We start from the raw sequence: 14,744 nt of genomic DNA on the forward strand, positions 1-14,744 counted from the left end.
AAGAGGTTATAATATTTCCACTTTATCATCAACACACTTCTAATGCATGAGGGTGCACTGATCTCTGTATCTATCACATGAAGCGGTTCCCTGTCGAGTGAGTTTAATGTCACTGTACTTGCTAGTTATAGTAATACATTGCTTCTTCCCCTCCTATCACACACGTTTTCTGCATCTATTTGCCAGTGCATGTGGTTCTTGTACTGATAGGCTCATTGTGGAGCATGGGTCATGAAAAGCTTGGTCACCATCAGGCTAAAAAAGCCCAGAGAGGTGATACATCTGTGAGGATAAGAGCCAAAAAGTCAGGTTACTTAGAGTGGAGGCTTTTCATGTCATGCTACATGACAGAAGTATATTTAATAGATAGGAAACAACCACTGAGGAAAAAGATTTTGTTTAGAAAACACTTTCAAATGAAGACTGCAGAGGGGTGATGCAGATATGGACTGACCTGACTGAAAATCATGAAACGCGGTCGTTGAGAAATCTTCCAACTGACAACAAAACAAAAGAGGAGACATTTCTTTCTGAACAGAAATCAGATGGACCTTCATAAACCCTAATTGGGAGAGAGCCAACAAAAAAAAACAAATAACTTCTACTTTAAAAACCAAGAATTCTTAAAATATGTTCTACTTTTGTTTTTTTCTTCACTTTTGCTGTTCCCGTCAGCTTGTGTGATCTTATTCTGTCCAATCTGACGTAGTCCAAGACTTACTCATTCAGATTTTCACAAGGTGTACAACAACGAATGTTTTGAAGATATTTGAGGATGCTTCTTGAGTCATTTAAGTGTTGGCTTAGCCGGCCTGTGTAAAGAGCAGACCACCGGCCACTGGATGGGGCGTTCCAGACCCCCCTGCGGAGTGAGGCGTTAACCAAGCTGCACAGGTGTGGACTCACAGTCAAGAGAGCCCTCACCCCTCCTCATCCTCGCAATCACAAGACACAGGGAATAGGCTTCACGGCAAGAGCAAGAGTCTGTATAAGGTTCTGCCAAAGAAATCTGCAACTGTTTTTAGGAGTGACTTCGTTCTAATTTTAAAAACCAATACATGCAACAAAAAAAGCAATTGAGCTTGTCGTTAACGTTTCAAAACAAACATGCCAGAGCCCTGGTATCACTGACCAATGTCTTCTTGTCTGTGCAGAATTTGCTGATCAATTAAATTTAGGCACCCAGTAGGTCCCGGGTGCCACATAGTAGTAGCACTGTCTTTTTCAATCCATGCATTGCACTACATGCTCTCTTAGTCTGGAAGCGCTACATTCCAGGGGTGCATTAATTGCAGTTAAATTACAGTTTACTTCCCAGGAATCTCATTGAAATTTCATTACATGGTCTTTGCAGGAGAATTAAAAATAGAATCCCCTTGACGCAGGGGATATCACACTGCAAAAAACACTCATGTTCCTTGCTTCTCACTAGACCCGAGCTTCTCTAACTTCATGTCATACCCTGCCCAGTCAGAACAGGGCACAGCCTTGTTCATGGCACCATTTTCAGGGTGAGAAATCGGCACCAACACTTGACTCATCTCCATGGCCCACTACTCTTAAGATGGCCTTCTGTAAGACAGTCTCTATCTCAATGTCTTCACACCCTCCCTAGAAAGATAGATACTCACCAGGTTTCAAAACAGAAATCTCCACACTTTTCCAAAAAATCCTAAAGGTCACGTTCTTCGGTCACTTCCTTGCTCCCTCTTTCCCTCCCAGGAGAACAGAGGTTGACAGGCAACTGGGTGGCTCTGCTTTCGGTTTTTGTAAATGTCACCTGACCAATGGCCTTCCAGCAAGTGGTCAGGTGAGTGAAGATGGCAGGTCCTGCCCCACAGCTTTGTGGGACACATATCGTCTCTACCTACTGCCCTCTTACTCTGCATAATAGGGAAAAATCACTGGTCAAAATCAAGTTGGTCCAAGTACATAGAATATGATTATTTAAAGGGAAACTGCAATAGTATTTTTATATTTCAGGGTTGGAAAGAATCAGCATTGATGAGTGCATTCCAAACCACAATGCAAGCAAAATGTACAGAGTAACCTGTAAAATTCACATCACAAAATAGCCGACATTTCCAGTTATGTGCAGCACCATATTACGCATTTCAGAACAGGGCAACAAAACTTCCAGTGATGTGAAGCAGCCTTATCATATTGCAAACAAGCAGGCTTGTGAATACATCTCTTTTAATGCATTCGAAATACTATTCTCGATTTCATGATGGTTTTGCCGACATATACAACTTGTTAACTCTGCATGCAGATCACGTTGGAGCATTTCTGTGGTGAAATGTCTGATGCGCAACTTATACTCATTCGCTCGTATATCACATTAGTGAGCAGGAAGGACTGCTATTTAGCATATAGCAATGTGTGCAAACTCACACCTGCGCATAGCGAGACCTGTGCTTTGCAATAAAATGCTGACAAAACTACTTTCACAAAGTTCAAGATTTTGCGCTTAATTCGGAATTTGTCAAGTTTCGCCGTCAATACCCCGTCAATTAATTGATTTTGTTACCGAGAGTTAATAACCAGTCTGTGAAATTGGGACTGCAGTTCCCCTTCAAGGGTGATCCATGAAGCTTGCTAGACTGGATCATGGCTGGCCACCTCTTATCCTCAGTACTTGCCCAGTTGTGATGTTGAAGTCGATACCCTGAATGAGATCTTCAGGTTGATAAGCTTACAGATACCAAATGAACAAGAGAGACCGAATGATCTCTTCTCAGTTTTGATCATTTTAGCCATCCTGTGTTCAAATGAATTTAATGAAACACACTCAAGTGGTTTCGCACAGATAGTAAGGACAATGGCTCTAGATAGCTCATAAGAAACTTCAATTATGTGCAAGACATGTAACTGTGTCGGGAACTCGAGATAAAAAGCTCTCTGATCTGGTTAAGCACAATTAAAACTCCTGCATGGCATATCAAGCCCCCAGTAGGGAACCAATTAATACCTTGCAGACTTATGTCAACTCCAATTCCTTTCCAGATACTCCAAGGACAGAATCCAAGGACAAGGTCACAAATGATACTTCACTAGTCAACATAATGAGATGTCGTTCATTTCAAGCTAGGGAGCCTCATAGTCTGCAAATTTATACTCTTGTTTAGTTGAAAATGACGATGACCCGGTGGTCAGTTCTAATTACAGTGATGGCTAAAATGACAGCGTAAAACTCTCGCAATTGAAATCATAACTAGAACTGCGGTAAGATTTTGTTAAACCACGGTGCAACATCATTTGCAGTTATACTGGACTAATTTTAATTGTACTGCTGTCAATCATAGCAACTCCTATTCAGAAAACAAAACATCCTATTATGTGATGGATTTGTAAAATCTTGTTTGTAAAAATTATGAAATGCTAACAAATCAAATATGTTTAGAATATGTTTTATATGTTTAAGTGTATAAAGGCACCTACCTACAGGCACAGCTGTACAGATGTTCTGTGGCAGAACTACAGCGACACTTAATTCTGCTAAATTACTAGTAAATTACTTGTAACAAAATGCAGCTAAGTGCACTGCTGCCACACAGCGCATCCCTGCATCAACACATACTAGAATTTTTTTTCCACTTTTTTTTACTATCCTTGATAAAGATGAAAGTGACAGTTTCTTTAATTAGGTATGTAGCAGTGATAAAATACATTCCCAAGATTAAATTTATTGATTTCATCTCAGCCTGCCAACCACGGCAAAAATTATATTGCTGTGAAAGGCACCGTATCTCGAGTTCTGATCTAGTTCGATCTCGCAAGTTCCCAATTCTAAAACCCGTCACTCATCTTGCTGTTTCCTGATCAATGTTTCTGTGCAGCGCTGAGCCTCGACCCAATTAGTACCACTTAACAGCTGGTTACTGCCCACGGAAATCACCTTCCATTTTGCATTGTGACTGAACCATAAACCACCTGAGAGAAAGAAATGCAATTACCACTTTTTTGTGATTCGTTCAGCCCTTGGTATTAATGTAGAGCCTGTGACATGAACCCCAGCCTTCTGGAATCACCACCCAAGTGAGATGCACAGGCCCCCTGCAGTGTTTGTGGCTGCTCTGATTTATGCTTGGTGTTGCGTTACCAGCGTCTTTATATTAAGGTCAGGGCTGTTTTTTCTTTGCATACTGAAGAATGTAGTACTTTTTTTTTTTTTTTTTTTTTTTAATGTTTCTTTATTGTATATTATTAGCCCTATACAATTTCTTGCATTAGGAATGCGTCTTTTCGCATACCCCAGCTTTTCTCCAGGGAGACACAGACACAGTTACAGGGAGAGAAGCTTGGGGTCAGAGCGCAGGGTCTGCCATTGTACGGCGCCCCTGGAGCAGTTGGGGTTAAGGGCCTTGCTCAGGGGCCCAACGGAGTAGGATTCCTCTGCCGGCCGCGGGATTTGAACCGGCAACCTTCCGGTCACAGGCGCAGATCCTTAACCACAGAGCCACCGCTCCGCCTTGTTTCCTCCTTAATTGAAAAAGAACAACAACAAGAACAACAAAAAAACAACTGAAAACCAAAGGATTCGGTTTGTCCTCCGAGTATACTACTTGACCTGTAAACGTGCACGTCTTCCGGAGGAGTAATCCTGAAAAATCTGTTTCGTGGGGTATTGAATTCAATCCGAACCGGCATTTTACTATTCCACAGGGGGAAAAAAACTGGCTGGGATACATTTGGAAAAAAGAAAATTCGCCCTTACCCTTTTCAAACATCACTGCCCACTCTGATGTAAAGCGGACATGGCAGAGTGGTAGGCAGCAGATAAAGTGAGAGTGTTCTGTATGAATTATTGACTCGTCTTGACAGCGAGAAATCACACTTTCTGCTAAAAAAAGCCGGCCCTTTTTTTATGATCATTATCGCTCTTTTAATAACGGGTGTCTGGCTTGCCTTTCCCGGAGGAGAACATGTAAAAGTGATAAAAAGTAATTCTGCCCGGGCTACCAGGGACTGCAGCAGTGCATCGTACATTGTAAACCCATTAGATGTTCCCTGTGTGGTCTGTGCAACTCTCACCTGGAAACTGCTGACCAGCTGGGTCAAGCTCTAGCTCTGTGTATTCATTTCCAGTGAACACACAGGACGTTTCAACCCCACCCCAGCAGGGGGAGCTGTTAGTCCACATAGTCACACAGCTTCCTGTATTTTCCGTATCTCTCCCGGATGCAGAAAGGGGGAAAAAAACACCTTGATTTAGTAAAATGATGGATTTGGTCGTTCACTCAGAGCACAGTCTTCTGGGTAACTAGCATATTTACAGCACCAGCCCAGGTAAAGTAATATAGACTCCAGGTTCAGCTAAGAAGACAGAACACTCAAGTTCTGTATTTTAAATATGCTCAGAAATTAAATTTGTTGGTCTCTTCTGGTGATACTGACACTCAGTCAGGTATACAGATAAGAATGTATTTTTTTTTAAATGGTGATACAGCACACATTCCCCTACACAGCAGAAAATGAATTTTAAATCCCCATCTATTTTTTTCTTGTGCAACCCAGACACATGATAATAAATAATTGGAAATGAAGCTGTTTTGCAAACATGTCAGTTTATGTAGGCCATAGCTATCCTGGTGGCGAAGATCGAGGGCATTCACAGCTGTCAAGAGTTTATCTTTTTCACATTTATTGTATCCTTGCAGCCAAATTCAGGAGTGAAGCGAATTGTGGAATTATGCATGGAGCTTTAAAGGTTAGGTATGGTTCCCTGAGAATCTGCAGACAATGGGATGGCTATAAGGAGCTCGAAGAGCTGGGATTTGAGCGCTGTTTCCACAGTGTTGCTATGGAATAAATCTGCGGAGACCAGGAATGGGCCAACTCAAGTCCTTCAGTGGACTGGATCTTAACTAATTGAACTAATCATTAGAAGGAAAACATCTGACTTTATGGGTTCTAAACCACTGCTTATTGAAAAACCAGCATGAATCCCGACCAGGAGGAGTAAAGTAGACACTTCCTGGCATAGGGGAACTTGGGTATTCTGCCAACAACAAGCTCACAGGAGCACGCTACCACTTCACACGCTGGCCCGACCCCATGGCCAGATTTGATCTCGACCTGTAACTCCTATTGTCTTCCAGCAGAGGGCACTCCAGCCATGCAGCCACTGCCTGCTAAACACTGTGGCAGCCATCTCCCTGACCTGTAACAGTAGCTTCCTTGAATTGCAGGGTGGGAATACAAAGTTGCATCCTTTACAATATCAGTGTCAGCACATACTTTTATTGGTACCCCTAAAGGTCACTGACTGATGTAAATCAATGCTATTCCCATTAGCACTAAAGATTTTTTTAAACAGCCTCGGTGAAAAGCATATGAGATAAATGCTGATATGTTCTGAAGAGGTTCTTCTTTTGTAGCCAACTTAGGATGTCTTTTTTGTTTGTTTTTCTTTGGGGGGGTGAACAAAGTATTCCTTTTAGCAGCTCTGACCAGCCTGAGAGAAGGGAAAGCGATCGAACAGGCTGCTGGGTTCCTGGCAAGCTGGCGAAGGGAAGGGAGAGACATTTCACCTGCCCTTTGTGTGACTCGTGGATCCTGGCACCTCTCTGGACGATGGCACGGGGATTGTTGTCTACAGAACGGCACGCTGTGACAAGCAGGGAGCCTGATAAAAATCAGGCAGGCGACCCGATGCTGCCCTGAGGACAGGGCTCTCCGGGACGCACCCAGATCACCTAGGACACTGCCTGCTGTGCAGCTTGCTAGACGCCGTCATGTCTCTGATGAGCTTTCATGCAGCACCCTCTCCAAAAGTCCAGGAAACCACCTGAAAACACAACGGGGTTTTAACGCATCAGTAATCACAAATGGTACACATTCACTATTTCTGTTGAAACAAATCAATTAGGAACAAGACCACAACTGGTGAAAAGAACATGGTATAGTAAAGGTGCTATAATTTGCACCACAACAACTACACCACATGTAAACGACAAAGCTATACCAATGCTCTGCTGATCTGAGATGTCCACCTTGTGACTACAGCCAGCACTGCTGTGTGTTCATTAATATACGAATCTGGTGTTCTTAATCAAGCAAAACTATAGCTGCTGCAGAAACAAATTGCCCTGGGAAGAGCGAGCTGGTCTGCTGCTCTGTGCCAGCTCTCAGCCCCTGCTGGGGCCAGACAGAATCACCCTCGCTGACCTCAGGCCTGCCTGGGCTCCGGGGCTTGGGCGACATCTGCTGCTGAAGAGCACAAGGCAGCTCTGCTCCCCTATTCGTGCTGCCCGCTAATGAAAAAGGGACCAGAAAATAATGTGCATGGAGGAAAAAAAAAAAGGCAATCGTTTTTGTCCGTGGAGAGGTCAGTTATAACAAAAAATGAGACTGGTAGTAACTGAAACTTGCATCTAATTTCTGAGATTATAGCATTCTTGCCATTGTACAGTATTTTATTGTCTATCCCTTGCTGTTCTGCAGTGCAAGTTGCAGCTGCAGGGTGTGTACCGTCTCAGAAAGAAACAACAGCAAAAACATTCTGCCGTGACACAGGGATGAATGTGGCCTCACCCCGGCACCATTTTAGCAAAATGAAAAGACACACTGAGCGAGATTGTTCCCCAGTTACACTGACCTATTTTTTGACAGCGCTGATACAAAACATCCTTTTTTATACTTCCAGCGTTTCTGTACCTGCAAAGCTGAATTGTTTAAACAAAAATACTTCAAGTGGGAAATGATTACAGGTAAAGAAAATACAATAAACTACAGTGGCAGTGAATCCGTCTTCGGGTGCTGCAGACGGGATCTTTTAGAATGAATTATGCCCTTGTTAATACAGGGGTCACAAGCAATCAATCTTGCCCTTCAGTCCCCCTTCCAAGATTGAGAGCTCTTTACTGCAGTCAATTACAGAGGATTGTCGAATTCATCAATCAGAAAGCATAGATTGACCCGATTAAACTATTTTTTAATTAACTAGGGGCTTCACACGTGACAACTCATGGGGACAGAAATACGTTCTCCGTTTTTGTCCAGGGTTTTAAAACTGTCTTCTTGCCTCTTCAGAATTGTGCTGTTATTAGAAAAAAACATTCCCTATCAGGAACCCAAAGAAGAGAGAAGTTACTTCAATTACTGTAGCTATTCTTTCTCATTCATTTCCAATTCTCACACTCCAGACTTCAGTCGCAATTTAGTCCTCCCTTAACTTGGTATTGCATCTCTTGCATGCAAATTCATTTTAAACATCCTGACACTGAACAAGAAACATAACATTTCCAATCATAGCCAAAGCGTGTATGATAACCCTGAGAAATTAAAATGCTCATTAAAGGCAGGGCACCAAAACCCTCAAAGTGGTCTCAAAAAATGGGGCTGGCTATGAAACATTTGTTTATTGCTTCCATTTCTCTCATTTGTACTAGATTGCTGCTGAGGGGAGGGGAGAACTTTCAGACTGAGAAACCTGTTAGCTGTGAAATGAGTTTTCTCCTGCGTGCACGCAATGACATCTTATTAACCAAACACTGCCTTACATTATCCTTAGGCAGACTCGCATAACAGTTCAGCAAACCAGGGAAGGCCAAAGGACAGCGTGGAAAAGGAGACATCTGTATGTGTAGCATGAAGCTGAAATACCACCCCAGGGTGCTCTCCAGGTCCCCTGCTTGGCTGGAACAAATAAAACAATAACATAACATGATCGCAAAACAAAGGGCTGCACTGTTCTGCTAGGCCTGTCCCGTATGTTCATCATATTTCCATGTCAGCTGGGTCTCTCCATCTATCTCATAAGGGTTTTTCAGAGAAGCTAAAATGTTCACTGCATTTTGTAAAAATGCAGAACTTAACCAATAAAGGGACGGTTTTTCTTTTTTCTTTATTCATCTTTTGGTTGACTTGTCGAGACGTCTTTCTCGTGGCGTCCTGTGATGAGGTGTGTGTTTGCTGCAGGCCCTTGGAGGCGATGTGGGGTTAGAGGCAGACTTTGCCATACATTGTTTCTCCGAATCGAATTGTGTCCTGTGTGATTTCTGAGCGTTCAACTTGCTTCGCAGAGAAGGGCTTAGCTCCGCAAAGCCAGGCGGCCCTCCAACTCTGTCAAGATCAAGACAATTCTATTAGTCTGTTTGTTAACAAGGAGTTGCTATCCTCTTCAAAAAGCTGTAAATTAATTCTGAAAGGGAGAGGCGAGGCGACAAATTTCTCTTCTTTATTTTCAAGGCAGTTAAGAAACAAAACAAAAACAAATGTATCAGATGAGGGATTAAACATCTCTAAGGGGCAACAGCATTGCTTATCCCCTTTAATCAGTGAGATTCTGTTGCCCTGCCTAGTTAATGGAACCCCTAACGTCTGTCTGTGGTTTCAATTAATAGCATAACACAGAGACCCCATCCATTGTGGTAATCCAAGAGGCTTACATAATATTATGATTTTCTTTTTTTTTTAATATAAAACATCTTTGGAGTAAAGAATTACTTGCTAGGCCAATGAAAATCAGAGGAAGAATAAATAATGGATGATGGTTTGAGACCATGATCCCCAAGCACCCCTGGGAGCAAAGCGATAGAAGAAACACAAAGAGGAAAATTTATTTTCTGTAATATCAAACTGTAAAACACAGAATTTGCTGCAGCCTTGGCTTAAAATCAGAATGACTTCAGTTTTATTCATTGGTTGTTGAAAAAATGCTACTGCGGTATTTAGAGAACGGGCATTTTTAGTGCTTAAAACAGCTAAATGCTGCTGTAAAAAATGTAGAAGGAGAGAAAACTGTAGTGAAGCACGTTAAAACCATGGTAAGGCTTGCAGAGGGAAATGGTAGAAAGAAAAATATGATAAATTTATGAAGCAAGCATGTGGTGCAGAGCAGGACCAACGCTGGAAAGCAATGTGAAAATACCATGCAAAACCAACTGTGGTGAAGTTTCATAAAGATACTGTTTAGACAAGCAATGTGACCACGTATAGCACTGTGTGGTGCTCCCTTATCTCAGGGACTGTAATACTAAAGACTTCAAGCCAGCCATTCACTCATGTTATACCTAAGCAACTGCTCTGCATAGTTGCATCAAGTGTATCAGAAGTCATCACAATACTGATCATGTGTTCATTGACATGCATGACTAACACCCACTCCAGCAAAAGAAAGCTTACAGTGTAAACTTAGCCAAGGGAAGGGGGGGAGGTTATGTGAGGTCATTTGCTGAAATAAGTCTGGATCTTGAAGTCAGACAAAAAGGAAGCTGTGTTTCCACGGACCCATCCGTAATGTATCAGGAAGCGCTCGGGGTCTTGTTAAAAGATGCAACCTTGCACGATCTCCAACAAATCCTGTTTCTGTTATCCCGTGTAGGTTTCATTTGTTACTGGAAGTCTTTGAAATTGCAGACAAGCTGGAAAAGTAGCAGGACGAACTGCAGTTATTTGCAAAGACAGAAAAAAGAACAACCGAAGAGCCAAGCTGCCTTGCAGAATTGAGATCTGGACATGTGCGTGTCAATAAGAGACTTCTGGCTAGACTTCATTAACACAAAAACTACTCCCAAATACAGCAAGAGGTATAAAATCAATGCGTTCTGGAACCAACAGCATTTCCAGCCTTTATAAAGGCTCTCGGTATAGTTTAATAACAAGGCGTGAGTGGTAAGCAGTGTCAGTGTGAGCTCTCCCATTAGGAGACAGAGAACAATTCCATTGTTATTCCATTTGGAAGTCACTGTCTGTGTATCGTGTATACTATCTACTGTATCCCTGTCTGTTCACCAGAATGCAAATAGCTGGGGTTCTCACATTACAATTGGGTTTACACTGAGCAATATAGATGCACAATCCCTCAAAATGTTCTACTGTGGATCTTCCACAATCGCTATCCATCATGATATATTGATGATGCTGAACTCTTTCACCCTTTTTCTTACCCAGGTTACCAACGGAAGTGGAAACAGCATAAAAGGTTTTCTGTACTGGCTTTTGCAGGACTTGACACAAAAATATTCATGGGAAAATTACAAGAATGGTATTAATTATGCATAGAAATTTATATTAAAAAACAAAGCTTTTGGCAGCAATCCGGAGCAGATGTAATTAGCAATGTCATTAGCAATTAGCAATGTCAAACTACAAAGTCTAGTCTTTGGCTTGTAGCTGTAGAAGGCAGCAGTGCAGCTGAAAACAGGACTTGTCTACTATATGCACTGGAGCCCTGCATTGGAGTCTGGATGTTGCTAGTTCCAGTCCTGAAGTTTTATTAGCAATAACCAGACTGCCAATTCCTAATTCCTAATTGCTGCCGGATTCCTCAAGCAACAGCATACCATTAGTGGGACCCTGGGGGCACTTGGCCTACCGTGTAGCTGCCACCCCTGTAGCTTGACATTGGCACTGCTTCAGCCGGTGACCAATCTGCCATGGGCACGGCATGTTTTGCAGGAAGGCACATGGAGTTTGCCTAGAGTTTGCTGGTCGCAGTGATGGGCTGATCTGATTGGCAAATCCACTTGGCGGGGGCTGGAAAAAGAAAAGATAACTGGTGTTTTCATTTCTTTTCCACCAGAAACAGTGCAGCGGCAATCCCTCTCTTGCCTGATGGTGCTCAGATACGATGGATGTGCTGCCACTTACTCCTTACAAGACCCTTAACACCAGACAGACATCCATCAGCGGAGAAAAGGCGATGGCACTGTTCACTCTCCAGCTACCCAAGCCTTGGCAGATAGGAACAAATGATCTATGTAGTCTGCTTGACACTCGATCGGGACGCATTTTCGTTTCAGATATTAATAGCCTCTCCAACTATCTCCATAAGATGTCATGTTTTGGTTAAATAGATAGCTCCCAAGATTTTCCGCAGGATTGATCTGTACAAGGCAAGCAAAACATATGGTCTCATTCATTCTGAGTGTGTTAGCTGGTGTCACTCTCCACTAAGGCAGTTAGCACGGAACTCCCATTTTTCTCTGCTATCCCACTGAACATCATCAGAGCTGAACACACCGCCAGCTCTGTTTTTATGTAGTTTTTTAGTCTTTCCAAAGAGCATGATGTAGTGTTTCATGTCTGTAAGTACTGTTGGATAAATCCTTTCACACTGGGGTGGCTAATGCTGGTTCTGGAGAGGCTGGGTGTTGGCTGGTTTTCAGCTCAGCGCCTCGGTTAATGATTTAAATTAGCTCATTATTGACTTAATTGGAGTAATTGAACACATTCTCTGAGCCCAGCAGGTCCTGCTGGTTTGAAGAGATTTAGGAGGCTTACAGATAGGTCCCGGACCAGGACTGAAGACTCCTTGGATAAAAAAAGACAAAGATCACATTCCTTACTGCAAATCAGGAAGAAACATTTTCTGAGCTAGGTTTGTGTTTAAATATAAAAAAGTATCCCAAATTATGCAAGCAAAATGACTTTTTGACATTTATTCAGAAGGGTTTTCATTAAATATGTGTGTGTTCTAATGGAATGGACAATTATGGTTGTATGCCAAATGCAACAGAGCTGAATTATCTTTTATTCCCATGGCTATTAACCTGTGTAATCTGGACAATTGTATATCTTCACAAGTGGTGGGTTAGAAAAATGACAAATATCAGTTACTGGCCGAGATGATTTTTCCAAGAATATACCTGAGCAGTTGGTATAGTTCTCTGGCACAGTTCTGGTGAAAAGACCATTAATTCAGGCACCCTTGGTTAAACAAATATTTATTAACAATGACCATACGCACACTACATTACACAAAACAAACATACAACACACAAGTGTAGTACAAGTTTACAGACAAGGTGTCACAGAGGCCTATGTCTAGACCACACAGAAAAATCTCAGACCAAGTATTCAACTCTTACAAAGGCCAGAGTAAGAAACAAGCTGCCTTCTAGACTAAATAGAATACAACCTACAGTAAACTTCCTCTCTGCACAATAAACAGGAATCTATCTCTCTGTTCTAAAATGCAGCCACTAATAGGGAGAGGTCGTTTTTAACCGAGGGATTCTTCACTCAGGAAATCAGAGTTCCTAAAAACACAGAATAGCAAACTCTTTTAGCAAGGTTGAAATGCTTAGCTCCAATCTGGTCTTTATGGATGATCTGGATAAGGACCTCTTATCTGGCACATGCTTAATGTTCTGTCCTTTTGCCTCCCCTCTCTCTCTTTGTCTTCTCCTCTTCAGTCCCTCCTGTCTTTTATCCTACACTTTTGACACACTTAATTACTTTCCCAGAACTTAATTAACTAAACTTATCCATACGATTCTTTTGATCAGTGTGCCTCGTACCCAGCACAACTAAGAAAACATCCCTTGGTCTGAACGTCTCAAGAAGTGGAAATGTTGGTACCCTTTGTCTCTAGATTCTTTGAGACATGCTAGTCACTTACAGTACCATAGTCTGCAACAATATTTTACTTCATTTATATATTTTCATTTTTGTTTAGAACCTTACATGTATGTTTCTTATTTGGTAATGGGTTTACCTTACCTTTTACTTGCCTGCAAAGCAAATTTCCCATCTTGAACAAAGTAAGTATGGCTCTGAGTAAGTTTACACAAACAGTTCTTTGGTATATTAGTATGTTGCGTTTTGTGGAAATTCTACACATTATCATTGATGAACACAAAGCCAACAACATCTTGCACAGTTTGCACAGAATACAGAGTGAATCTACCTTACAGACCCATGATGCCTTGACATTAGTAGCCTCTGAAACAACACCATTGTCCACCTTTCTAACATTACTTAATAAAAATAATTCTTTTGTGTGGTACTTGAAGCCAGGGTACCAGATAAACAAGTGTTTCAGCCCAATCCATTTTGTGTTTGGTGTTGTGTTTGGTCCAGTAGTTCAGGACATAAATAGGAAAGGTGTTTTTCACCATGACTGAGGCAAATAAACCATTTCCAGTTTCTGAATCGTTCTGTTTGAGATCTTTAGTTTGTCAGAACACTGTTTCTCTCATTATGAAATCGCTTTCCATGACTGAGTGAGTGGTACCCAGCCATGTTGTGTTGTAGTGAAACACAGCACTACAGGACAGTGATTTCCTCAAGGGAAGATCAGTCCGGTGAGCTTGCATGCTGCAGTATCATGCACTTCTTTCTCTTTGCTATGGTATCTCGCAGTCTACTTGTGTTTCAGCACTGTTCCGCCATTTGGAATTGTGCTTCACTGCTCTCTTATTAAATGAAACCTTAATGAGAATTAACCTGCATGCTTTGTTTTAGCTCTGGATTTAGTCTTTAGTAATGCTCAGTTTCAGACAGTCAGACAGCTCTAATGATTTTCAAACACATCGAGCCGAGAAAAGTGAACAGCCACGTGAGCAAACACAAGCGCTCAAATTACCACGTACAAAAATAGATCTTTCTTTAAAAAAAAAAAATCAGTTGTCCACACTCTCTCAGTCTGTTGAACGCTACAGCAACCAGGATGAGCTCTGGCTCAATGAGCCACTGTGCTCTGGTACAAATTGTCCCTCTGCCTAGCACCCTGGAAAGACCGTTTCAGCCACGAAACCATGGAGAGCCTGAGGGGGCGAGGTCATGCAGCACAGAAACTTTGATTCCACTGCAGCCTAACAGTATGTTCAGTGAGGGGGCAAACATTTTGCAGTACGGAGCTGAGTTTGAAATTGATTAGGATTTGAAGTTTGCTCTAATCCTCGATTCTCCAGTCACCCATGTGACAACACCCTCGAGACTTGTACTCTTATGAGGTGAAAGGTTAATATTTAAAAAAGATCTTGCATGTGGTTCAAACCCTGACTGGGAGGTGG

General features: G+C 42.1%; 1 long non-coding RNA gene across 1 annotated transcript; it reads left to right on the plus strand.

Moving 5' to 3' along the window:
* The first annotated feature begins 4,557 nt into the window (after nucleotides 1-4,557).
* On the plus strand, nucleotides 4,558-7,335 carry LOC148672164 (uncharacterized). Its single transcript, XR_015935686.1, has 2 exons — nucleotides 4,558-4,768; nucleotides 6,432-7,335. It is a non-coding gene; the product is annotated as an uncharacterized LOC148672164 (long non-coding RNA).
* The last annotated feature ends 7,409 nt before the right edge of the window (nucleotides 7,336-14,744 follow it).

The sequence above is a fragment of the Lepisosteus platostomus genome, chromosome 4 (genome assembly GCF_059453375.1).
Source record: "Lepisosteus platostomus isolate fLepPlt1 chromosome 4, fLepPlt1.hap1, whole genome shotgun sequence".
Lineage (NCBI taxonomy): Eukaryota > Metazoa > Chordata > Actinopteri > Semionotiformes > Lepisosteidae > Lepisosteus > Lepisosteus platostomus.